We start from the raw sequence: 27427 nt of genomic DNA on the forward strand, positions 1-27427 counted from the left end.
TGGTCACATAAACCTTCTGCCCCTTTTTCTCTCTCTTCATCTTCTGGGACTTCTATGATTTGGATGTTATTCCTTTTTAATAAGTCATTGAGTTCTCTAAGTCTTGTGTTGTGATCTTTTACCTTTGTTTCCCTCTTTTTCTCTGCCTCATTATTCTCCATAACTTTATCTTCTATATTGCTGATTCTCTGCTCTTTGTCCATCCTTGCCATCATGGCATCCATTCAAGATTGCATCTCAGTTATAGCATTTTTTAATTTTGGCCTGGCTATATTTTATTTATCTCCACAGAAAGGGATTCTCTGATGTTTTCTATGTTTTTTTCAACCCCAGATATTATTCTTATTGTGGTTCTAAATTCTAGTTCAGACACCTTCTTATATCTGTGTTGATTAAGTCCCTGGCTGTTATTTCTTCCTGTTCTTTTTTCTGGGGTGAATTCCTTCATTTTGTCATTCTGGAGGAAGAAAAAAGTTAATAGAATAAAACATTAAAATTAAAAACAAAACAAAAACCAAATAAAGGATGATAGATCCTAGGTGTGTTTCAGTCTGCAAGTTGAAAGAAGCTTGATAGAGTAGAGAAAAAAGGGGAAGGGGAGAAAAAAAGGTAAGAAAAATTTAAAAATTAAAATATATATATAGAGAGAATAACATAAAATAAAGAAAATGAAATAAAATAAAAAAAAATTTTAATTAAGTAAAAAAATAAAAATAAAATTTTCTCTTTTTGTATCCAAGAAAAAGAAAATAATTTAATCAAAAACAGAAGCAAAGAAAATGAACAAATAAGTGAACCATCAAACAGAATGAAACCTGCATGAAGTTACATCCAGTTTATCCTAGAACTGAAACTCTGAAGCATTTTATAGTCTGTACACTAAGCAGATGGAGTGACTTGGGCTGGTCTTCTGGGGGATGTGATTGGAAGGCCCCCAAGTGTCAGACTCTGTGCTTCACAGTTTATAGAGCCCTAGTGGTATTGAAACTCTCTCCTTTCTCCTCATCAATGGTTTAGGGGAACAGATTTCTTGTTCAGTCCTTTGTGAGTGTTTTCACTCTTCTTCTCTCTTTCTCTCTGGCTACTTTTGGGTGAGTGCTTTTCTTGCACACTCCTGATGCACAGCACTCTCCCCTTTTCTCTCTTTCTTTCTGTCCTCTCTCCATGAAAATAGCTCCCTACCCTCTCTGGCTTTTCTCTCCCCCAGTTTCCCCCTCCATGCAATGTACCTGCCTAGTTGTGTGGCTCAAGTTATGCAGATTGTTGCATTAATCCTCATATCAATTTCCTAGGTGTTCAAAATGGTTTGGTGCTGATCTAGCTGCATTTCAGGGACAAAACAAGCTGGGGGTTTCCATGCTGCTCGGCCATCTTAACTACTGCCTCTTAAATGTTTCCTCTTTTAATAATTATTTAAGGGATGTCCATTCTCACCATTAATATTTAACATAGTACTGGAACTCTTAGTCTCAGCAATCAGACAACAAAAAGAAATAAAAGGCATCCAAACTGGCAAAGAAGAAGTCAAACTCTCACTATTTGCAGACCATCTGATACTCTACATAGAAAACCCAAAAGATTTCACCAAAAAATTGCTAGAAAACATGATCAGCAAAGTCGCAAGATATAAAATCAACATACAGTAATCTGTTGCATCTGTATGTACTAATAAGTAACCAACAGGAAAGGAAACCAAGGAACCTATCCCATTTATAATTGCACCAAAAACAATGATACCTAGGAATAAACCTAACTAAAGAGATAGAGATTTATACTCTGAAAACTATAGAACACTTATGAAAGAAATTGAAGAGGAGTCAAAGAAATGGAAAAATAGTTATTTAAAAATATTTATTTTTGTGTGCTCAAGCAAAAGAGGTCAATTTGAGAAACAGTTATTGAAAACCTCTCTTTCTAAGCCTTGCAACAAAGAACAGAAAGCTAAGCTTCTGCTCTAAAAAAAATAAAATAAAATTTATTGGGAGTAAATACTAAAATAGTTATAAGAAAACAAAAATTTATGCAACTTACCACAATTCAGTTATAAACTAGAAGCTGTTTGGATTAAAAGGAATTTTATTCAATCATTGTTTCCAGACAATGCTTATGTAAATTTAAAAATCTAGAAAAAAGTTCATAGGCCAAATACTTCATCAGATAGATAGATAGATAGATAGATGCTTGATTATAAAACTTGAAATTTGAAAATATTTTCTTCTGACCCTGAATTTTATACCAATAATAAACTGTTAAACTAGCTCTTGACTTTTAAATTCAAATTACAGCATTAAAGATTCTCCTCCAAGAAAAGCTACAATAATATATTTAAAGCAAATATTTTTCTTCTGAAAGATTGATTTCAAAGATGAAATTGTTCTTCATATTTATGTCACATATCTGTTTGTAACAATATACCATGTTAACCCCCAAAGTTCAAGATTGCAAATTTTAAATATTTGTTGTATTTTCCCATATAATAGGTTTTTGATGGTCATGTGTTTTTTGAGTCCCTATTTGCCAACGTAAGTCAGAGAATGTAGTTTGAACACTGTTTTTGTTTATATTTAGTATTATGGTCTATTTACAATAAGTACTTAATATTTATTGTCTTATAGGACCACCAGTTTCCTTAAAAATAAAGGTCAACCAGCCAAATTTTATTCCTAATTAAAATTATCATGTTTATGATATTCAGGTCAATGAATATATTTATTCCATTGGAAAGTCAATAAATCTTTTAAGGTAATGGTTGAAGGCAAACAAAATGATCAGATTAGGTGAGACAGTATCACTCTTTATTAACTTTCAACTAAACATGTTGTAGTTAGTGTTAATTGATAATTTAGACTACTATTTAGCTTTTATATTCAAACTAAAATATCGAAGAGTATTTTCCAAGTAAATACTCCTATTGAAGTTTGGAAGGTGATCTTAAATTTGTAATAATAAATATTTTAAATGATAAAAGTATATAAAATGTGTATTTTGACCTAAAATATATTAAATGTATTTGAGTTTTTGTGGATTTTTTTTCTGCTAAGGATAAGTAATAAAAAATTTTCTATGAAACAAATACAAATAAGAAAAATATCGAGTAATCTTAAATCAGTTTATCCCAGTAAGTTTGGTGATTTTTACAAGCAAATTGAATTAGACATTTGTTAATATCCTATTCAACAAAATACTTGAAAGTTTTTTTGAATCTTTCAAGGTAGTCTCAGGTCATATTTAAATGCTGATATGTTTTTTTAACAGTCATGGAAAATAGTATTATATCATTTACTTTCAGCATTCTCAGAGACTAAGAAATGCAACTTAAAAGTACATTAACACGCATATTGATTATATGTGATTATAATAAAAACTAGCAAATTATATTCATATATATTTTTCCAGTGCATAGGAAATTGTTATATTAAAATCCAGCAAAATTAAAAATCTACAGCCTCTTCACTTTTGATCCCTTCTACCTCAATTTTCCTATTTTAGGTAGGTTAAAAGACCATTTAAAGGGCTATTTCAATTTTTGCTTGGATTCTATACAGTGGTGTATCAGAGTGAACATAAGTTTCAGCCCTGTTTAGCCAACAACATATGAACTTCTTTCTTCTAAAATTTTGAGGTTGTTGAGAATAAAAGTTTTACCTGGCACATGTCACATTTTGAACTTCCTTATTAGAATGGAAATAAATAAATAAAAAAGCAAAGAGACTACATTTCCAACTGCTTGTGTAAAAATGTATTCAAAACAACAATGGGAAAAGAATAGTGAGATATATAAAAACAAAGATGGCACAAGTGATAAAATATTGGTAACGAGAACATTCCTTCAAATCAAACAGAATAAAAGGTATGATTATTACGTATATTTTAATTTTATGGGCATAATTTACCTCTCCACTTTAAGATTATTTTAAAACTGAATATTTCAAGTCATTAAATAAAAGGAAGAAGGAAGAAAGCCTCATTTACTGGCTCTTATTTTTTGCTATACATATGTTACCCCTTTTTTTCTTCTACAATGTTACATATAAAGAAAATGATGAAGATCTTTCTAACTCTAAAGTCAGGGATCAAAACCAAAATTCTGTGCTGTCTTAAACATACTTATGTGTTTGTACAACTCTTTGCAGAGTTTCATTGTGCCAATGATAATCCTTTAAACTAGAAATAGAACATTATTATTACATCCAATTTCTAAAGCTAAAACTCCCTCAGGGCTGCTAAATGACTTATCTGAATTTATCTAGGTAAATAGTCTAGGATATCTGTTGTTGCAATTATATAAAGGTTTTAATCATTTTAAGTTGCATACCACTGCAGGACTTTTGCTCTGTGACTAGTTGCTAGGCAGGTACACTTTAACAGAAAATCATACATAATTTAAATGACTATTTTAGAAAATAAAACTAAGAAAATTGCCAAATATCAAAAATATAGAAAAAATTATTAATGGCGTTACTAGTTCATCTAAATCAAATTGTTATTAATACTTTGCTATATTACCCCCATTTTTCCATTACTAATTTATTTGTAGTCAAACTACAGCAATATTTTTGCATTTTTTTATTTGTAAATTTTTGTACTGATGTGTAGTTGAAACACAATGTTATATTAGTGTCAGGTGTACAAAATAATGATTCAACTCTATATGTTATGCTATGCTCACCACAAGTGTACCTACCATCTATTACTATATGGCACTATTACAATACCATTGACTATATTCCCTATGCTGTAATCTTTATTCTCATGACTTATTCAACCCATAATTGGAAACCTGTATCTTTCCGGGATTTTTTTTAACCATTTAAACCATATTCTTTTCTCCTCTGTGATATTTTTCTCTTTGAATACATCTTGTTGAAAAGCACACATATATTCATTTACATACCTTATTTTTATATGTCTTCAAATAAAATGGATGTTAAGTATGTTTTTGGTGCAGGGCATTATTTTCATTAACCTCTAATATGTGACAATGTTTTGCATATTTATAATATTATTATTAGCAAATGAAATAATAAAAAATGATACATTCACATATTTCAAATAAAGTTATCCTTTGTTATTATCTTTCAAAAATAAACTTCATTTCTTACAGATACTGCTATAAATATCTTAGAACACCACAAATCAACTGTGATATAAGAGACTTTTTACTATTCTCTAATAAAAACTTTAAAAGCTGAACTTTGGAGTATAAACCCTTCAGAGTAATTCTTGATTCTTACCCACATCTATTTGAACTTTTTATGTCAACTTTCTCTGTTTGTTTTATTTTATATGTTGTCTTAGATAGACTCTCAATGTGTGATGAGAACCTCATTCTCTGTTTGAACTGGAAAGAAAAATGCTTCTCTGGGTAATAAAAGAGATCCACTGGTAAGCTGTGTTTTCTGTGACTGGCTATGGCCAGAGCTTACCAGCTGACGGATGGCCAGATTTGAATGTATTTCATAGCCTGACTATTAGATCACAGTGGAGGAAGAGATGATAAAATCAGCCTGCTTTCTTAAATGAGGTTGGTATATACTACAGCTCTGTTTTTAAAAAAAAAAAAACTTATTCTCTTCCTTCCCTTTAACTTAAACTATGGAAATTAAAAGTCTTTAAAATTAGAGTCAGTTTATATAAGTAACAATATAAAATGAACTGTGTTGTTAGTTCAGAGCCAGATATGGGGCTCAATCTCATGACCATGGAATCATGACCTGAGCCGAAATCAAGAGTCAGATGCTTAACTGACTAACCCATCCATGTGCCCCTGAACCCTTCAGCATTTAGAATCAATTATTATGTGACCGCTTTAATTCTGCTTATTTATGAACTCATTTTTTTTAATTTTTTTTTTTTAACGTTTATTTATTTTTGGGACAGAGAGAGACAGAGCATGAATGGGGGAGGGGCAGAGAGAGAGGGAGACACAGAATCGGAAGCAGGCTCCAGGCTCTAAGCCATCAGCCCAGAGCCTGACGCGGGGCTCGAACTCACGGACCGCGAGATCGTGACCTGGCTGAAGTCGGACGCTTAACCGACTGCGCCACCCAGGCGCCCCATTTATGAACTCATTTTTCAGCAGATCTTTTTCTTTTGGTCTTCCATCATGGCTGTCTTTCTTGATAACCAAGGGTAACTTCTCACAGTCACATCAGCTCACAGAGACTAGATTTACCTATTATATTCCCATAATTTTTTTTACAAAAATAGCATTTTTTCTAATTTTTCATATACTACATCTTTTATGTTAAATGAGCTCAAGTATTAAAAAATTTTAAGAATGAATGTTAACATTTCCTGAAATGCTACAATACTAAGATATTTGCAGCTAACATTCTGGGGAAACCTTTCATATATTTTTAATGTTTGTGTATGTACATATTTGTGAGTATGTAAATATTTTAGTCTGAAGCAAGTCTACTTACAATCTTATAGTAATGTGTACATACGCTTGTATTTATTTCTGTCACTTTGCACTTTACAAAAATGGGATCATTTTTGTACCATGGCATTATGAATGCATTAGGGGTTACATAATATTTCACTAAGTGGATAAACCAGGATTTATTCAAGCATCAGTTAATGAATGGACATTCACTATGTTTCCAGATTTTGCCTCTATCAATAATGCTGCAATAATCATTGTTTTGTATATATTCTTATGTTTTGGTGTTTACACATCTAGGAAGCAGATTTCATGAGTGTATCTGTTGGATCAAAATATATATATTTATATCAATCTATATTAAAAAGCTGTTTTCTAAAATTTGCATTCCTAATAATAATCTATTAGTTTATTTTGTCATGCCACTAAATGTAAAGTATTTTAATTTTATTTATTCCTACCTGCATCCATTCATGCATTTATTTATGCTTTTGGTCAATCTGAGTAGTGGAAAATAATATCCCATCATTTCTTTACTGTGTAATTCCCTGATTACTGGTATATTTGAGCAATTATTCACATATTTACTAGCCATTTTGGTATTTTCTTTATTGAAATGCTTATTTATATGCTTGCCCACTCTTCTATTAGTGTCTTTTCCTAATTAATCTGTAAGCTTTTGTTGTAAAGTATAGATGGTATCCCTTTATTTCCTATAATATCTGAAAATATTCTAATTTATCATGTTTCTGAATTATTTTACATTGTATTTTCCCAAATAATTTCTAATTGTCACCAAATTTATCTTCCAGAGTTATATGTACTAGCTAAAATTATCACAACTAAAATATTAAGATGTTTATTTTATACTTATTTAATTACATTTGACAACTGAAACTATTTATCTGAAATTCCAATTTACTTGGGGTTTGTTGTAGAACTGAATTCTTTTTCTTCCCAGTAAATAACCCATTATTATGGCCCTGTTTATAAGTAAATTCACTTTTTCTGCTCAAATGAAATACAACCTTTGTCATATATTAAATCGTCATACATAATCAGATAAAATAGTCAACATTTTTCTATATTTTTAATCTATTTTTCTCTTCATAATGTAATACCCTTATATTTTAATTTGGGTAGATTTACTGCAATATAATATCTGGTAAGCTCCTCACATTATTCAACTTTTTCATTGAGTTAGTACATATTATCACATATATCTCCTTCTGTATAAAATTTAATATTGTATTCAAATGTAAAAGACATTATTGTCATTGCATTCGAAATAGAATTAAATTGATCAAATAATAATTTAAGAAATATTCACATTTTTATTTAGTCTTTCTACCTAAGGATATTTATAGAAATCATCTATTTAGAAGTTCTAGATAGAATACAAATGGCACTATGACTGTAAGTGAAGTTCTGAGAATCTGTACTTCCAAATTCTATTGCACATCCCCATATTGGGACAGCTTCTAAAAACCTCCAAGGTCATGGGTAAACTCAGCCCTGATCAATGGGAATCACTATGTTTCAAATATTATATGTCAGGAACTTTCCCAAGATATAAGAAACTTCCCAAAAAAACTATTAGTGTAAAATGTGATGATGAATGATTCAATGATGGCAAAATAAAAATCATCCTTTGTGCTCATAAATAGACAGTTGAGCATGCAAAAAGAGTACTCTGAATGTCTGTAAGTAAATACACATTTCACTGGTAACTCAGAATTTCCATGAGAAAGGGTTCTTGTGTTAAATATATTATGGAGATTATACTAAAGTTACTTTAATAGGCTAACAACTGGGTAAAGAGATCTCATTTAAGATTTTTGCCTTATAAAACAAATATTTTACTTAATTATTTGTTGGATCACTGGTACCAACCCAGTTTTCATGATTGTATGAAACGTCTTTATATTTCCTTCAACACTCCCTTTCTCTCTTAAAATAAAAAAAAAAATTACAGTAGTTATCCATTAAGCCTTTTTAGCCCTTTGATAATCTAACTTCATAGCCAAATATACTCTTGACAATCTATGACTATTACCTAATGTTATCTGCAAGGTTTTAACAAAAGTTTTCACTTCCTCCTAAGAAAAGGGTGAAAATCTTAAAAACTGACAAGGTTTGTGAAAAGTCTCTATTCCAATCAAGTCCAGATTTTTCTTCATTTTATAATCCACACTATGTGAACTGTCTGTTTTTTTGTTTCAGAAAATATTATATTAATTCAATTTAAATTTAATTTTGTGTACTTCTTTTGTAGGAAGAGAGTAGATTTCTGGATTAGTGAATGTTTCCTTTTTTATTTAATGTTTGTTTATTTTTGAGAGAGAAAGAGGGACAAAGCATGAGCAGAGAAGGGGCAGAAAGAGGGGAGTCACAGAATCTGAAGAAGGCTCCAGGCTCTGAGCTGTCAGTACAGAGCCCGATGTAAGGCTCGAACTAATGAACCAGGAGATCATGACCTGAGCCCAAGTCGGACACTCAACGGAGCCACCCAGGCGCCCCGTGAATGTTTCATTTCATTATGGTTTAATTTTATGTAAATATGGGAATTTGAGAGATATAAAATTTAAAGTCATTATATCTGTAAAAATCAGAAACAGTCCATCTGTGAGAGATTAGTCTTTGGAGCTAGACAAGGCTTTCGTTAATGCTTCTCTAGTTACAAGCCACTGAACCTTGGACAAATTAGTTATATTTTGTGCTTTCAATTTTCTTACATTGAGGATTAAATGAGTTAACACAGATAATTGCTTATAAGAATGCCAGTATGTTAGTTATCATTATTTTCTTTTTTACTTGACTCAACAATTTTGAGTAGTTAGGTAAGAATTGCACTTTCTAACACATGTAGACACAGGTGCAATGATTTATATCTATCCAATCAAGAAGCAGTCATGTCCTATTATCAAACCAGGGTTTCTTATTTTCTTATCCAATTCAGTTTCACATGCTGTTGCAGCCAAGTTCCATTTGAATATATGACATATTTAAAATAAAAAAGGGAAAAAAAAAACAAGCTCTTGAAGATGTCAGGTTGAGAGAATGGATATGAATCTTGGCATCTTAAGGTTTTTTTTTTTTGGGGGGGGGAGGGTATTTTACTCAACCATCACTACTGCAGTGCTTACTCTGTTCCAGGCCCTGTACTATGTTCCGGGAAGAACCAGTAAAGAAGGTCAGTCTCATTGATAAAATATGAGTTTAGATTAAAGAATCATTAAGGATCACTCTTCTACCTCCTGAATTAGAATAGTTTATGTGTTCCAAGTAAAGTTTTGAATACTTAAAGTGTGGCTATATGTGAAAATTATCTTATTAATAAGTTAATAAATTGATCTTATAAATCAACTTTGTTTCTGAAAATGATTTAGAAATGTATGTATATGTATACTTTTATGAAAATGTATATATACACATATATACATAACATGTAAAAGTATATATATGTTTATATATTTTCCCTGTAAAACAATTTCCAGAAGACAAGACAGTTCCTAAGTATTATAAGCACATATTAATTAACAAAATTTTATGGATTTGAATGTTGGCTTCATGAGTTAACAGATGTGTGACATTGACCAATTTCTTTAATTTCTTGTGCCTCCATTTTCTTTATCTATAAAATGGGGATAGTAATACTACTTACCTAATCAAAAGGTTATGAAGGTTAAAGAAGTTATTATATACAAAACACTTAAACATTACCTAGGATATAATAAATGCTTTATAAGTGTTAGCTAACATTTTTTCATTATACTTAAACTAACTTTATTTTTTTAATGCCTATTTATTTATCTTGAGAGAAAGAGATAGAGAATGAGCAGTAGAGGGGCAGAGAGAGAGGGAGACAGAGAATCCCAAACCAGCTCTGCACCATCAGCACAGTGTCCAATGTGAGGCTAGAACTCACAAACCTTTAGATGGTGGCCTGAGCCAAAATCAAGAGTTGGACAGTTAGCCAACTGAGACACAGATGTCCCTGCTTTCATTGTACTTAAATAAATTTGATCAGTTTACTAATTTCCACCCTGTCCTGATAAAGGTTGCAACAGGTAAATACAAGCATATCTTTCAGTCTTCTTGATCTAAACAAAACTGATCAAGAAGGATCATTTCATGTGCTAAATTCTCACTGTCTACATCTTCTGCCCTCTAGCTTAAAAGATTAACAGGCTCTCACACTTGTGATAAGATTATTCTTTTCCTAGGAAGAATCAAGATTGAGTCCTACATATTTGGAGAAGACCTTGCCTATCCTAATCTCCTATATTTATCTGTAGGAGTCTAGTCTAGTCGCATTCCTATTCACTCATTAATTTTGTCTCAATTTTCTTATTAGTGATATCGATATTCATACAAATGATTCTTCCAACATTTTGATCGTTAGTACTTGAGCTCTCTCATCACATCATATTTTTCCTCTGGCTTTAATTAGCCATTATTTTCTATGTTTATACACTACACTTTAAGTGCCACTAAATCAATGTCTCTATAAGCTCAATATCAAGCGTCTCAACTGCTAACCATTATCTGTCCAGCTTACTCTTTCTGGTACCCTAACTCTAAAATAACTTTCACCTCACTACTAAAGTCTGTTAATCCTTTTCATTATCTTTTACTTCGCTTTATATCTTCCCTTCTCTTTTTCTAGCTTACCTTTCAAAAAACAAACAAACTTTTATAAGCATTATCTTGTATGTCCACTTAAGTTTGTCATTTATTTGTAATCATGGAATAAAATTCCATCCTGATTTAACTCATTCTCCTCTGGTTCTTAACCTGTACCCACAAAATTGAAAATAGTTGGAAAAAACACAACTACTTTGACACATGGTTAAAACCATGACATAAATCTCAAATGAACCTGTAATGCTGCTTGGAAATTGAATTACATTTCTCTAATCCAACCACTTTGTTCATATATTAGAGCATTAACCATTACTTTATACATTCTTTTCAAACCTGAGTCATCTCCTCCTGATCCTCAATCCAAACTTCTTAGGGTTGCTTGGGTGGGTGGCTCAGTTGCTTAAGGGGCCAACTTGGGCTCAGGTCATGATCTTGCAGTCTGTGGGTTTAAACCTTATGTCAGCCTCTGTGCTGACAGCTCAGAGCCTGGAGTATGCTTCAGATTCTGTCTTCCTCTCTCTCTGCTCCTTCCCCCACTCACACTCTGTCTCTCTCAAAAGTAAATAAACATTAAATTTTTTGTTTAAATTAAATTTCTTAATGCCTGAGAAAATCAAAGCAATAGGAAAATATAAGGTCCCATTGCTATATCCCTACCACCTTCTCACACCTTTATTCATTTTTCCGAACTCTTTCCCGTCACTCAAATTGAACTGTTCACTGCTACCTAAAGCCAACATTTTCCCTTCACCTTTTCATTCCCTCTTTCACAATGAAACACAACATTCTGGGAATTCTGTCATCTTTACTGCATAATCACATTTTTCATAGGTGTATCAACATGGTGTTATTTTCCAATCTTAAAAATCCATCTCTAGAAATTATCCTTCAGTAACTCACTCTCTCTCTGTAGCCCTTTTATATGAACACTTCTTAAATGAGTGCTCTATACCTTTGCTATTCAAATAATGGTCCTTGGACCAGCATCATCAACATTATCTGCGAAATTGTTAGAAGTGCAGAACTCCAGCTAGACCAACTAAATCAGGATCTACAGTTTAACAAGATTCCCACGTGATTGGTATGTACATTAAAGTTTGAGAAGCACTGGTTTATACTCCTCTCCAATTTTACTTTTTCCATTCTCAAATCCTTTCCAGTCAAGATTTCACTCTAGAGCTCCACTGCAATTGCTCTTATCAGTGTCACTGATGACATCCTCATTGCTAAATTCAATGGCCAGTTCTCACTCATTATTTTATTTGAAATATCAACAGCATTTTAGAAAATGTGTCACTCTTTCCTCCTTGAAATACCTTCTTCACTTGGCTTCTCTCACAGAGCTTTCTTATGTGAATTCTACTTTGTTAAGTCCTCCTCTTCTCTGTAACCTCTTTAAAAGCACTCAGACTTAGAATGTTCCTCTTTTCATTCTCTCCGTATTACAGATCTCATGAATTTAAATGTATTTATAATCTGATAACATGCCTCCTCTCATTCTCTGGACTCACATATACAACTGCCTACTCCACCAATCCACTTGGATGTCTAACAGATATCTCTAACTTAACATGTTTAAATTTGAGTGATGTTATTCCTTCATAAAACTGCTCCATCCACAATCTTGCCGTTCTCACTTAATAACAACTTCACCTTACAATTATTCAAGACAAATGTCTTTAAATCAACCTTGACTTTTTTCTTGCTCCTATAATCTGCATCCCATTCATCAGGCTCAACCTTGAAAATATATCCAAAATTCAATTGCTCAAATCAATTCCCCCATTATCATCTTCTTGCTCCTATAATCTGCTCCTATAATCTGCATCCCATTCATCAGGCTATAGTATTGGCTCAACCTTGAAAATATATCCAAAATTCAATTGCTCAAATCAATTCCCCCATTATCATCTTCATTAAACTACCACCATCCCTTGATGGGATTATAGCAATAACCTAGTTGTTCTTCCTCTTTCCAAACCCCTCTCCACCTTACAATTTATTCTCAACAAGCTTCCAAAGTATCCCTTTTAAAATGGAATTTGGACCATGTGCTTGTGTGCTTAAAACTCCCAAAGAGTTCCACTTTTATTCATGGTAAAAGCCATGATCCCAGAGCACTTCAGTATCTGGCCCTTGTTGTTTCTCTGATTTTGTTTCTTACAACTCACCATCTTGCTCACTACACTTTTGTCATACTGGCCTCCCTATGCTATTTGAACAGGTCAGTAATGCTTCCATTTATAGAATGCTTCCACTTATAGAGAGGCCTTTGCATTTCCTGTGCCTAGAATTCTCTTTCCTTAGATATAAGCCTGACTTGCTCACTCACCTACTCCAAGTTCTAAATGGTACCTTTTCAGTGAGACAGAGCTGATCACCTATTTGAAAGTATCTTGCCCAGACCTATTCTTCTCCTTTATGCAGTTTAAATTTTTTCATATAATTTTCAAATTATAACTATATCAGATAAGTATGATTTCAGTTATTAAGTATGATTTCAGTTATTAATGATTTCAATTATAAGTATAATTTCAGTTATTGCTTTTTTCCTTTATATGGAATACATTTTTTTTTTACTTTTGGGACCCTTCTATATTATTTAAACCTGAAAAATAGTAATGCTCAAATTATTTATTGGATGAATTAATAATAGTCACTATTTATTAATAATTTATCCATTATGAATATGTTTTTATTACATGAGAAATGAAAAATTTATGCATTTTATAACATTACCTTGAAAACATATTTAGTAGCAAGAAATATGGTGCCTGAGTAAAATGCTTCTGTATAAATAAATGTATCTTCAGAAAGCCTAGTAAATAAATATCTCAGTGATAAAAATCTCTCCATAAGATGTCTCCTGTGTTATTAGAGCCCTGATCACAAATCATAGATTTGAAGTACATATCTATAGCTCAGCTGTGTACTTATTTTAAGGCCAATATTTCTTAATTTTGTCACTAAAAGAGACAGCCAGCTTCTCCAAGATGATGACTGACAATAAATAAAAACAGATTTCCCAGACCTCGTGAATTGTTTTAACAATTAGGACCTATGGCTATTCATTGACTTAGGTCAAAATTTTCCATAAAAGTAATTTTACATGTAATTATACGATATTTGCAAATTGAACCTGGAAAGTTCTTTGACCTGTCTGCACCCAATCCAACAATATCTACTTAGGAGCCCCTCTCTCTTGCTACCTGAGGTTCTATGTACTAGAAGTTAATCTTTACTTTTCATCTATCTGTTGATTACTCTCCACCAGCTCAAATATCTATAAGTTCTTCTCACAATTAATGAAAAAAAAGGAAAAAATATTCCACTTAAACCCTATTTCTTCTCAGTACTCTTTTACTTTCCAAACTCCTTACTAAATTGTTTATATTCTTTATTCTTTTTCTTCATATCTCAAAATCATTGTTCAACCTACCACAATCTGCCTTCCATCATTTTGTTACCAATATAGACAGACAGATAGATAGATAGATAGATAGATAGATAGATAGATAGATCTAATTAGTGCCACCAATTAGCTCTACTAAATTTGCACAAAATATTTTTTGGCAATATTGTACAACCATTCAGGAGCAACCGACACTGTTGACAATTCACTCTTCCTAATGCATTCTTTTTTTTTTTTTCCGGCTTTAATAGGCTCCATCACACTATCCTGTCCCTCATTGACAATCTGGCTGCTGATTCTCTAGTCAGTTTGTCATTCCTCTCCCTTTAAGCTTTCCCTAAGTGCAAGTTTTTTTTTTTCCTTGAGGACTAATCTTTCAAAATTCACTTTTCTCATGGGCCATTTACTCTCTTAGTTACTCTAAGTATGCTAATGTCAAACAAGACTATGTCTCTTTCAAATATATCATTTGCAAATATCTTCTCCCATTCTGTAGGTTACTTTTTAGTTTTGTTGATTGCTTCCTTCACGTGCAGAAGCTTTTTGCATTGCAAAAAGGGACCCCTTTTTGCATCAAGGGACTCCTTGATGAAGTCCCAATAGTTCATTTTTTCTTTTGTTTCCCTTGCCTCCAGAGACATGGTCTAGTAAGAAGTTGCTATGGCTGATGTCAAAGAGGTTGCTGCCTGTGTTCTCCTCTAGGATTTTGATGGTTTTGAGGGTAAGTATTCAAAATCTAAAAAGAACTTATCGAAATAAACACTTAAAAAATAAAATTAAAAATAATTCAGTGAAGAAATGGGCAGAAGACATGAATAGACATTTTTCCAAAGAAGACATACAGATAGCTAACAAACACAAGAAGAGATGCTCAATATCAGTCATTATCAGGGAAATATAAATCAAAGCTACAATGAGATATCACCTCACAACTGTTAGAATGGCTAAAATTAACAACACAGGAAACAACAGGTGTTGGTGAGGATGCAGAGAAAGGGAAACCCTCTTACACTATTGGTGGGATGAAAACTGGTGCAGCTACTCTGGGAAATGGCATAGAGGTTCCTCAAAAAGTTAAAAATAGAACTACCCTATGACCCAGCAACTGCTCTATTAGGTATTTATCCAAATGATTCAAAAATATGGATGCATCCCAATATTTATGGCAGCATAATCAACAATAGCCAAATTATGGAAAGGGACCAAATATCAACCAACTGATGAATGGATAAAGATGTGATGTCTATATATATGATGGAAAATTACTCAGCCATCAAAAAGAATGAAATCCTGCCATTTGCAACAATGTGGATGGAGCTAGAGTATATTATGTTAAGAGAAAGACAACTACCATATGATTTCACACATATTTGGAATTCAAGAAACAATAGATAAACAAAGGAGAAGGTGGGAGAAGAACAAAACAGAGGGAGGCAAACCATAAGAGACTCTTAACTATAGAAAACAAACTGAGTGTTGATGGAGGGGAGGTGAGTGGGGGGGGGCAGGCTAAATGAGTGATAGTTATTAAGGAGGATACTTGTGAAAAGCAGTGGGTGTTATATGTAAGTGATGAATCACTAAATTCTGCTCCTGAAACCAATATTGCACTATCTGTTAACTAACTAGAATTTAAATAAACCTTGAAACAAAAAAAAAAAACTAAAAATATTTTCAGACCCAATATGAGTTCCAGCTGTATGTACAATTTTTCTATTGGTTCTTACCACTGAAGTGACTCCAAAATACCACTTTTCAACTTGATCAAAATTAAATTAATTAATTCAACCCCTCACTCCATCTCTGACACCTGAATTCCTTCTAATGTTTCTTATATTTTTATATCTCCAATTGCCAAGAACAGAAACCTAAGAGTTATCTCAGAACTCTCCCTTTACTTAACCCAAAATTAATCAGTTACCAGCCTGACCAATTCTATTTCTTCAACAACTCTAAAATATGTCCCCTGGCACTGCCCTGTTTCAAATAATTATGGACCATTCCAACAATCTCATAACAGTTTTTCCTTGGTCTCTTTGCATTCGCTGTACACACTGTAGGAAGAATAATCTTAAAAGCATTAATATAATCTCTATCCTGTTTAACAATTTCAACGTCCTTATTATAAAATAAAAACTGATTAGTAAAATGCAAAATTCTACATCATCTTCCAGCATTGTGTTCCAAATGTGCCTAATTCCTCTCTGGTCTTCCAACTGGCTATTGCACACATCTGTATTTTCACATATACAGTGCTATCTGCCTGGAATGACCCCACCTCTTTGTCCAGCTTTCTTAACTTCTATAATTTTTTTTAAGATCTTGCTTTATCTTTGACTAGGTTAAGAGCTTCTGCTGTGTATATATATAATCATATATATATATATAATCATATATATATATATGTGTGTGTGTGTGTGTGTGTATACATGTGTACATATGTTTGTCCATCTATAATCCACTGTTATTATTCTGAAGTGCTGCTGGCGTTGTGGGAAGGTGAATGAGATGGAATGTGTTCAGTATAGTGTTCTGATTAAATCTAAGTCTTTCAGGAGGCCTGTGTCTTGGCTATAACTTTCAGAAGGGTTTCTACCATGTATAGCTCCTGTCCTCACTCCTCAGATATTACAGAAAAACTAGACGGTACTAGAATGTGAGGAATGCCCTTCCCCAACTGGAATAAGGGTCTGGCAGAGCTTTACCCCTAAAGAATAGGTGTTTGTCAAAGAGAATATTCTGGGCTTAATTCATTAATAATTACTCTTCCCATACCTTTTCCATAAAGGCATGCTATGAAGGTATATTTTTGGATCTTCACTGTGAATTTAGTGAATTCCCAAAAGTGAAACTCATAAGAATTTAGGACTACCCTTAAGATATGGTCCCCAGGATATTCTCACTCTCGAGGGATTCTAGTCCATATTGAACCTCCAGCAACTGACCAATATTACCATTTTCTGGATCCACTGGCTTTTATACCAGGTAACCAGATATCAGCTGTGATTCTCTAGATTTTCCTGTTTCTCAGTATGTTGTAGGCAATGGTTTGCCCTAAAACCTTAATTCTCTGATGATTCTAGGAAAAATAGTTGATTTTCTGTTTTTCCAGCTTTCTAATGTTATAAGGATGAGTTTGACAACTTCCAAATTCTTTACATGTTGAAGAAGAAATCAAAAGTAACACAATTTATCCTTATCCCCTATTACTGCCTGTTCTTTCTATTGAACTGTATGTGTTGGAGAATGGTCATACTATCTTTCTTCTTTACTCAGTGAGCAGTTCATGCCTTAAAACATGCTAAAGAAAATAGCTATTTGTTGAATGTATTTGTAGAGTGCATTAATTAATGAATAATGAACACTTCAAAAAGAGACTTTACTTCTATAAAAAATAAATTTTTAAAGGAAAAAATTCTATTTGAATTCCACATTTTTGACAATTAGATAAGAATCTCAATCAAGTTAAATTAATTCATGATCTTGTGGAAAAATTGTTTTAAGATTTATTATTTTAACTAACAACCTTAGCTAATATAACATTTTAAATGCTATTTCTAAATATCCTTGCGTTTTTATTAATAATTTCCAAAAGTCTGTAAGTGACATATAAATTACTGGGAAAAATATCGTCTTTTTCTGAGCTAGATCTACTAATTTTTCATGATACGAAAGCCCATTAGGTCATAGACTGCTTATTCTTTATCTTACCTTTAACTATTTGTATAAAGTAATACAATGCATTTCTTTTATACCACACTCTTAGTCTTAAAATGGATTAAATTTTTCCCTCTTAGAAAAAGTTTTTATGGGTTTACAGTTGTCTTTCCAGGATCTTCCTTTCTCTTGCCCAACTGTGAACCTATCTAGTGGTATTGATGGAAGTGATTGTTTAGCAATAATATTGTATGGGAAACTCCTAAATTCTTTGGGGAGAATATTGGTTTTGAACTCCCGTTTTAAAACCTTGGCTCTACCTCTGGCTATTTGAGTAAGTGTAATAAATTGTTATTAAACCTGTAAACTTCATTTACCTGCACTTCCTGTTGGAAGGAATAGCATCATTTGCATTATGTTCTGGTTGTAAGTGCAGTATCTGGTGCTTAGCAGATGCTCACTAAAATATAGCATACATCCCTTTCTTCTTCATTGATGGCAGCACATGATGTTTATTTACATCTTAGCTATTTGTGTTTGGAAGAAATGGTTTTCTACTGTGGGAAGGAAAACTGCAGGTTGGCTGAGGGGCACCTGGTTGGCTCAGTTGGTTAAGCACCTGACTTCAGCTCAGGTTTTGGTCTCATGGTTCGTGAGGTCAAGGCTTGTGTTGGGCTGTCACTTTGAAGCCTGGAGTCTGCTTTGTATTCTGTGTCTCCCTCTCTCTCTGCCCGTCCCCTGCTTGTGCTTGCTCGCACTCTCTCTCTCTCTCCCTCAAAAATAAATAAACATTTAAAAAATATCCTAAAAACTTTAAAGAAAGGTTGTCTGAAAATGTGTAAAATTAATTCTCATCTGGTATCCAGTCCCTATACTCAATCTTATTAAATAATTAATTTGTATCACTAGATACTAGCTCAAGAGATAAAACAACAGAGTCACACAAAAGCTTAATGATTAAACAAAATTCTAATTTGTCGTAAGAAACCTAAATATTACCCCAGATCTATTGAAAAGCATACATTGATGGGAGGCAAAAGCAATTACTGAGCTAACAGTCAAGAAAAATGAGTAGCTTATGCATTTTTATGCCTCCATTTTAACTAAGAATTTGAAGATAACTTTCTAGGTGTTCTGGCCCTTTGGTCAGAGCTTGGGTAAACCTCTTAATGCCTTTTTTTTTGACACTATGCTAACTAGCTACCTTCTGAAATTAATTTTATTTTTCAAATAATATTCGCTAGAGTCAAAAAGTTTATCATTTTTAAGTTCATTAAGTTCATTGTAGTACTGAGGAAATATCAAAGCTACATTTCAAATAGTCATTGTAAAGTCAGCTATATGTCCAAATGAGAAATTTCTTTCACTATATATTGTTTAAGATAATTTCACAATCAATGAAAATCTAACCTCCAAAACCCCCCAAAAAAGTCATAGGCACACTATATATTCATTGATTATGCATACCACAAGTATTAATTTAAGAAATTGGCTGCTGTGAGACATGCTGGGGCCAATAACTTAGGTAACAAACATTGGCTCTTGTTTTAGAAAGGTTTTTTTTAGAACTCATTCAGTTTTATAATTCATTATGCATTAATACAAAATATATGTTAGGCATTGTTTCTCTGTATGTATTTCAAATGTGTTGTTTTGTTCCCTTGCCCTGTATTTATTCCTCAGTCCTCTCACTTTCCAGTTCCATCCAATTGGTAACCTCATAATTATCTGTAAAACCAATCTCCACTCTCCAGCTCCACTGCTCCTGCCTTAATTTAGTCTTACATTGATTCTTCCTAAGGACAATTTTAATGTCATCCTAATTAAAGTATTTCTTTCATATTGTTCTAGTAATTTTTCACATAATATTAGAGTCATCATTATGAAACCCAAAAACCTCCATTCCTTATTTCAAATTACCTTTTGGCTGATTTTTCAGTTCCCAGAATAAGGAATGCATTTTCAGAATCACATAATATTTTTCTTCCTAGTGTTTTCTACTTTAATATGAAACAGTTTAAGGTCCAGTTCAGATCTCACTTCTGAATATGAGCCTTCTCTAATTCCCAGGAAGATTCTTTCTACCATCATGTAATATACTGGTTTGACTGACCATGATCACATCACTTAATCTCTATAACTTGTAGGATGTATGAAATAGATGTAAATATGTTATAAAATTGTCTGGAACTTAGTATGAACTATATAATACTAGCATTATTATTATTATTATTATTATTATTATTATTATTATCATTATTATCATTATCTTTTTTATCTTTATTCTCACACAGTTCTGTTGGCATGTCTTTTCCATTAAGCTGTAATATTCCTAAGGTCAGGAATAAGTCATCCTTTTGATCTGTAAAACCAATCACAACATTGGCATTCAGTAGGTGTCCATAAATATATGAAAACGAATAAAGCAAAAGAACTAATAAGTCAATATTAACTAACAAGAAGTTATGCAGGGAGAGAGTGGTGAAATGTGGGATTTCACTCTGAATAAGGGGACATAGCAGTGACTCTGTGCCATACTTCAAGATGTGGAGAAGTTGCTAAATGAAGCATTCCCTCGGTGGGAAAAGAATTAAAAGTTTGATAATGGTTATTACACCAGAAATTGGCATCCTCAGTAGAAAACAAAGAGAGAGAGAAAGAGAGAGAGAATTATTGTATTTGGTATCTGTTAACCTCTTGGTGTGTGATAATAGACCTCAAAATTTATCATTTTAAAACATTCAAAATGTATTTTTCTTAATGATTCTGTAGGATGACTGGACTCAGTTCTCTTCCATGTTATGTTTTCTGAAATCATTCTTATGAAACCACTTGAAAAATGCTGGGGCTGTAATATTTAAAAGACTTCATTCTTAGGTCTGGCCCAGTTTGGAGTGGCTAGAATATCTAGAATCTGGCTGGTTCATTCTCTCTCTCATTCTCTTTGTCTGTCTCTCCCCTTGGCCTCCCATTATTCATTAGTCTAACCCAAGCTTCTTTACATGGTGCCCAGATCCCAAGAAGGTGAAATCTATAAGACTTCTAAAGACCTTGGTACAAAAGTCACAAAGGAGGGGCACATGGGTGGCTCAGTCTGTTGAGTTTCCAACTTTGGATTTTGGGTCATGTCATGATATCATGGTTCATGGGCTTCAGCCCCTCATTGGGCTCTGCACTGACAGCGCAGAGCCTGCTTGGGATGCTCTCTGCCCCTCCCCCACATGTGCAGGTGCAATCTCTCTTTCTCTCTCAAAATGAATAAACTTTTTTAAAAATGTAAAATGAGGGGCGCCTGGGTGGCTCAGTCGGTAAAGTGTCCGACTCTTGGTTTCAGCTCAGGTCATGATCTCACAGTTCCAGCCCCTCATTGGGTTCTAAGCTGACAGTGCAGAGCCTGCGTGGGATTTTTGCCCTCCCTTTCTCTCTGTGCCTCCTATGTACTCTCTCTCTTTCCCTCTTTCTCTCTAGATCAATAAATAAACTTAAATTTTTTTCTAAAAAATGTAAAATTAAAAATTAAAATTAAAAAAGTCACACAGGATAACTTCCACTGCATTTTATTGGCCAAAACAAAGTCCAAGGACCAGCACAGTTTCACAGGAAGAGATCTATCCTCCACCTATTCATGGGAGGAATAGATAAGGATAGGAAGTATTGTTGGTGGTCATGATCGCAGATGATTTACTATAATCATCTTTTTGGCAGAAGAGAGTTACACTTGTTGTGATTGATATTTATTTTAGAGGAGATAAAGATGGTGGCAGAATCATTGTGAATATCTTTCTTTCAAGTTTTTTTTTCCCCTAAATAGTTCTCAAAATTCTTTCTTGAATGTAACCGCCAAATAATTATAACATGATCAACCATTTTAGATAAAATATTTAGAACAAAGGAAAAAATTACATGGAATAGTTGAGATACACTCTAAGATCTCCTCCTAGACCATGTGAATAAACTACTCCAAATTACTCAAAAGCATCCAGCGCAATTCTTCATGGACCACAATATTAATATCTATTAATATTTATTAATAGATACAAATTTCATGTATGATGTATTTAGCTAATTAATTTTGAATTCATTTAGTTAAGTAATATAGAATCCAGTTTGACACTCCTTTGGATATGGACTGAGTACAGTTGGATGAACCCACATCAGGTATGGCAAAGACCAACTATCACTAATAGAAGGGCTGCTCCTGAGAAAGTAGATAGTTGAGATCTCATTTGTCACTTTCAATGTGATGTTTACGTCCAATGCTATAATTGAAGTGTTGTTGACAAATAGTTACTGAGATATATTGGAATTTGAGTTGGTAAAAGCTCTCAAGGTTTTTTTCCCCATAATGGTCAAATGGAATTCTCAAGATGTGAACAGAAAGAATATAGGAGAACTGTAGCCTATCAATAATCATATGCTCACTCAATACAACTAATCTATTCAGCCTGTTCTATAATAGAGTAAAATAATTACAGTGTGATGGAAATTCATCACTAGAATAACAGGGACTTAATCAGCTGTAAGTAACTTGTAGGCAAGAAAGGTCCAGATATAGCAGTAGCTGCAATATAACAAGACGCACAAATTTTGAGAGCAAGAGAAAGGAAAATTAGGGAATAAAAGAAATGCAGAAGGATAGTTTAACATAGTTTTGTCACACAAATGTAAGCTTCTACTGTAACAATTAAAAACATGAAAATGTATGATGGTATGACACCTAAAATGACATGGAAAAGCAAGCAAGCAGAATCAAAGAAGAAATGTTCTGTACAAACTGCTATAAAAAATTAAATAAATGAAAATTATTTAACACCAGATCTGTAGTATAATATAACTGATATAATCTAAATTTCCTATATAGGTTGCACTATAACCAGTGTGTAACAAACAAGACATTTCCAGAAAACAATTACAGTCTGCCCCATTTCAAATAGACCTTTCAGCACAGACCTTGAATAGACTTTAATAGACTAGGTGACATTGGTGCTAGGCTTTCATTTCATCATAAACACATTTTGAAAGGTTGAAATACTTATTGTTGCTCTTTTGTCATCATTATCATCTGCTAAGCACCAGTGACTTTCAAAGTTTCTTCCACGCCCCTTTCTAGTTCTCTATCTAAAGTATTAAAGTTTTCTGAAAATTCAAGCTATATCAGTTGAACAAGTCATTTTTCTTTCTGTTCTTTCATTTCAAAGACAGGATGAAATGTTGAGAATATAAAGACTTTAGAATAAAAGAGAAGCAGCTTTGCATCCTTAACCACTTAATGGTATTTAATTTCTTATTCTCATAGTGTCATGTCCTGATTTATAGTTTTAGGTACAAAAAAACCTCAATCACCACCTTCACCCAGTGATGCAAAGAATATATCTTTTACGTGCTCAAATTGAAGAAAATTCAGACCCCCTCCCTCCTCCTTATCTGGCAAAAGTCATCCAGGTGTTTATAAAAATGACAAATGTCATTTCATCCATTTCATTGTTTGCACCAAGATTTAGAATAGTCACTTCCTGAAAATTTGGAAGTTCATAACTACTACCATAAGCAGGTGGCTCAGAGTAATGGTTTGCATTTCTGGCATAATGACAAATTTGGAGGAATCCACAATGTTGACTATCTAGAGAAATTTCCCTCAAGTGCTGCTATTGTCATTACTCTGGTCCTGCCAGGATCACGGTTGCCCCTGCCCAAGAGCCAGCACTGAGAACTTCTGCTCTAAAACAGGGAGTGGGAACTTAGCTCTGCCCTTTGAGGTTGGTAGACATCTCAACTACCAATAACATTCTGCGTGAGCCATTACTAAAGGCAGTCATTGCTGAAAATAGGATATTGGATATAAGATTTTCTGTCCTACACTATGATGTTTGTGAGCAGTGAATAAGTTGCCATCGCTGCTATCAGTGTCCTACAGAAACCTCATTACAGGTCAACATACACAAGGCTATTGTATAATAAAATTTGCTTAGACTTTTAGTTTTAGCCTTTGTCCTCACTGACTCAGTTAATTTCCCGAAGTACATTCCTACTCAAAGAGGGGCTAGTCAGGCAAAGTTCTGAGGTCTGCTTAATTTCGGCAGTGAATTTATCCAATGGTCATTTGATTTCATATGTTTCCCTCCACTGCCTTTGGCTTTACTGACAGATTTCTGAGACTATAAATTTCAGGAAGCAGTGATTATATACCAAGACCATTCCTGCTCATATGTTCCCTGTATGCTTCGTGGAAGCTTGATTCTTTCTGAAAGCTTAAAAATTTGTATTCTTAAAGTTTCTTTCAAATTTTCGCTCCATCAACAATACTTCCATATTATCATCATTAGAATCTCCATCATCATTTTCATCAGTAGCAGCCAAACAAGCAGCTGTCAATTATCTTTACAATAGGGGTCAGGGCAGGTATGTTCATGATCTCCTCAATTCTAACAGTCTACACACTTTGTTCAAGACTTTAATAGCCTTACACTCATCAAAGAATGGACTTCTTAGTATAAAATCAGTGTTTTCTAATTTAAGAATATTTTTAGACTAAAAATGAAGTAAATAGCAGTGATTATGAATCAGAATTGTTTTTCATTTTTATATAACTTTTCGTTCATTTAACATTCAATGTTTAATGTTTATTTATTTTGAGGAAGAGCACACAAGCACAAGGCCAAGTAGGGGAAAGAGAGAGAGAAGAGAGGGGGAGAGAGAGAGAGAATCTTAAGCAGCCTCCATGCTCAGTGTGGAGTCCAATGTGGGGCTCTATCTCACAACCATGAGATCATAAAGTGAGCTGAAATCAAGAGTCAGATGCTCAACTGACTGAGCCAACCAGGCACCCAATGTTCACTTTTAATTCACATTTTCAGTATTATTTCCTCTCTAATTGTCTTATTTATAAAATGGCTTAATTTTCATAATAATGATTTAATAAGTCATATGTTGACACATTAACAATGATACTAGGCCAATAAACAAGGTAAGTCCTTTTTTCTCATGTAGCAAAGTAACATAAGTATCTTTTACATGTTTTCAGACAACAAAATTCCAGTACATATAAAAGGAATAAAACATTTCATAAGCTCTCTATACATTTTAGAATTAATTTGTGTAATAATTATTCAAAATTTTATGTTTTCTCTTGTTAATCTTGTGTGATTTCTAGAGCAAAATGCTTTTCTCCCAAATATGTTATCAGTGAATAATCATTTTGAATGGTATATTGTGATACACAATTTAACTACTTAAAAGCATAAAGAATAAACATTTATGCTTTTTTTAAATGTTTATTTATTTTGAGAGAGAGAGAGCACACATGCACGTGGAGAAGGGGCAGAGAGAGAGGGATAAAAAGAGAATCCGAAGAAGGGGGCATGCTGTTAGCAAAGAGCTCAATATGAGGTTTGATCTCACCACCGTGAGATTGTGACCGAAGCCGAAATCAAGAGTTGGACACTAATGGACTAGCCACTCTTAAATGTTTATGCTTTTATTTTCTCTTTACGTTTAATGGCTGTAAGAAACTAAACACATTGAGGGGCACCTGGGTGGCTCAGTTGGTTAAGCATCCAACTTCAGCTCAGGTCATGATCTCACAGATTGTGGGTTTGAGCCCCACATCAGGCTCTGGACTGACAGCTCAGAGCCTGGATTCTGCATCTCCCTCTCTCTGCCCCCTCCTGCTTGTGCTCGCTCTCTCTCTCTCTCTCTCTCTCTCTCTCTCAAAAATAAATAAATTTTTTTTAAGAAAAGGAAATCAAATACATTCAAAGTATATTAACATTACTTTTTAATAATAATTTTTATAAGTTGTTCCTTTTAACAATATACGTATAAAATAGCACTATCTGTTGTGTTTCAAATTCCAAACTCTTAACAAATGCTAATATGGCAGGAAATTAAAACAGTTTCCTCTCTATAAATATTTTAGTTCATTTCTTGTATTTAAAATTTTTTTTAATGTTTATTTATTTTTTAGAGAGACAGAGTGCAAGCAGGCAAGGAGCAGAGAGAGAAGGAGAGAGAATCCCCACCAGACTCTGCACCATCAGCACTGAGACCAACTTGGGGCTCAAATCCACAAACCATGAGATCATGACCTGAGCTGAAATCAAGAGTTGGCCACTTAACCAACTGAACCACCCAAGTGCCTCTACGTTTTTAGTAGCTTAAAATGTATGATCTTGTTATATATACACTTTGTATATACCTCAAAATTAGTTCTTTTATGAGTATGGTCTTAGAGAAAGTTTCCTCTTACTGTATGAAAGAGATTTCCATTTTCAAGTGAGGCCTTCTACTTTCGAGATAACACATGGATTTTGGAAAACAATATAATGTACTTTATAGAGCCACTATATATTGATGCTCTAGAGCATACATGGTTACATATGTAAAGACCAAAGGAGATACATTGTCTAATCAGTTAAATATGTATTCCAGCTATTATAAAAATAGAAGGAAAATGAAAATTCTTGTGATTTTCCTATCAATGTATAATTTAATTATTCATTTTGAACACACATCAATAAGCAGTGTCATTTTCCGAGGTCAAATTATGTTTTAAAGAAGAAAATAACACATGATAGTAGGAAACAATGACAAGGCAAGCTTCTCACCAAAGTACCTAATGTATAGGCTTATGGAATAATAGTACATTTAGCCTCCATTGCATAATAAAGGCTCTTGAAAATTTCAGTATGACATTGAAAATTTAAAGAGAGATAAGGAGTAGGACAAAGATTTTGTTGAGAACTTTTGTGTGATTTTGTTGCTATCACCAGTTTTGAAAGTACTGTAACGCTTCTTTCAATACCAAAGAAAGAAAACCATATCTGTTGTTCAACATTAAAGTTCTCCATCCCTTCAGAGAACACCAAGATTTTTGTTTGTTTATTTATTTTCCTATGTTTTACTATTTTGTTTCACTAATATCTCTGGTCGCAACAGCAAAGACTTGAAGCTTCTAAATTTTGTTAAAATCCTAACAATTTCAAATCAGTATGTTTTCTCATGCCAAAAACAAAAACAAAAAATAAAAAAAAAAAAGAAAGTAAAAACAAAACAAAACAAAAACATTCTATCTATTATAATCAATTCTTCACTTCAAGTGTCCATAAATCAGAACCTTGCCAAAAAAGGAGTTTTTGTGTTCCATCACATTTAGTTATGAAAATGTAACAGCATATAATTTTTATAAAGATTTCTTTTATTTGATATAATTCAATTTATGAACAAACAAAAGTCTACAATTATAACTGCAAAGCATGACTTTCAAAAGGTTATCAATTGGGAAACATTCCAAACATAATAATATTAGAGGCATAAAGATTACATGAGAA

At 33.1% G+C, this 27427-nt stretch overlaps 1 long non-coding RNA gene across 1 annotated transcript in view; it reads right to left on the reverse strand.

Annotated features, from left to right (window-relative positions):
• Nucleotides 1-27427, reverse strand: part of LOC109491384 — a 251974-nt gene that overhangs the window by 13309 nt on the left and 211238 nt on the right. Inside the window, exon 11 of the long non-coding RNA XR_002735852.2 lies at nt 20392-20463. This is a non-coding gene — a long non-coding RNA (uncharacterized LOC109491384). The remainder of the gene's footprint in view (nt 1-20391; nt 20464-27427) is intronic.

This window comes from Felis catus, chromosome C2 (genome assembly GCF_018350175.1).
Source record: "Felis catus isolate Fca126 chromosome C2, F.catus_Fca126_mat1.0, whole genome shotgun sequence".
NCBI lineage: Eukaryota > Metazoa > Chordata > Mammalia > Carnivora > Felidae > Felis > Felis catus.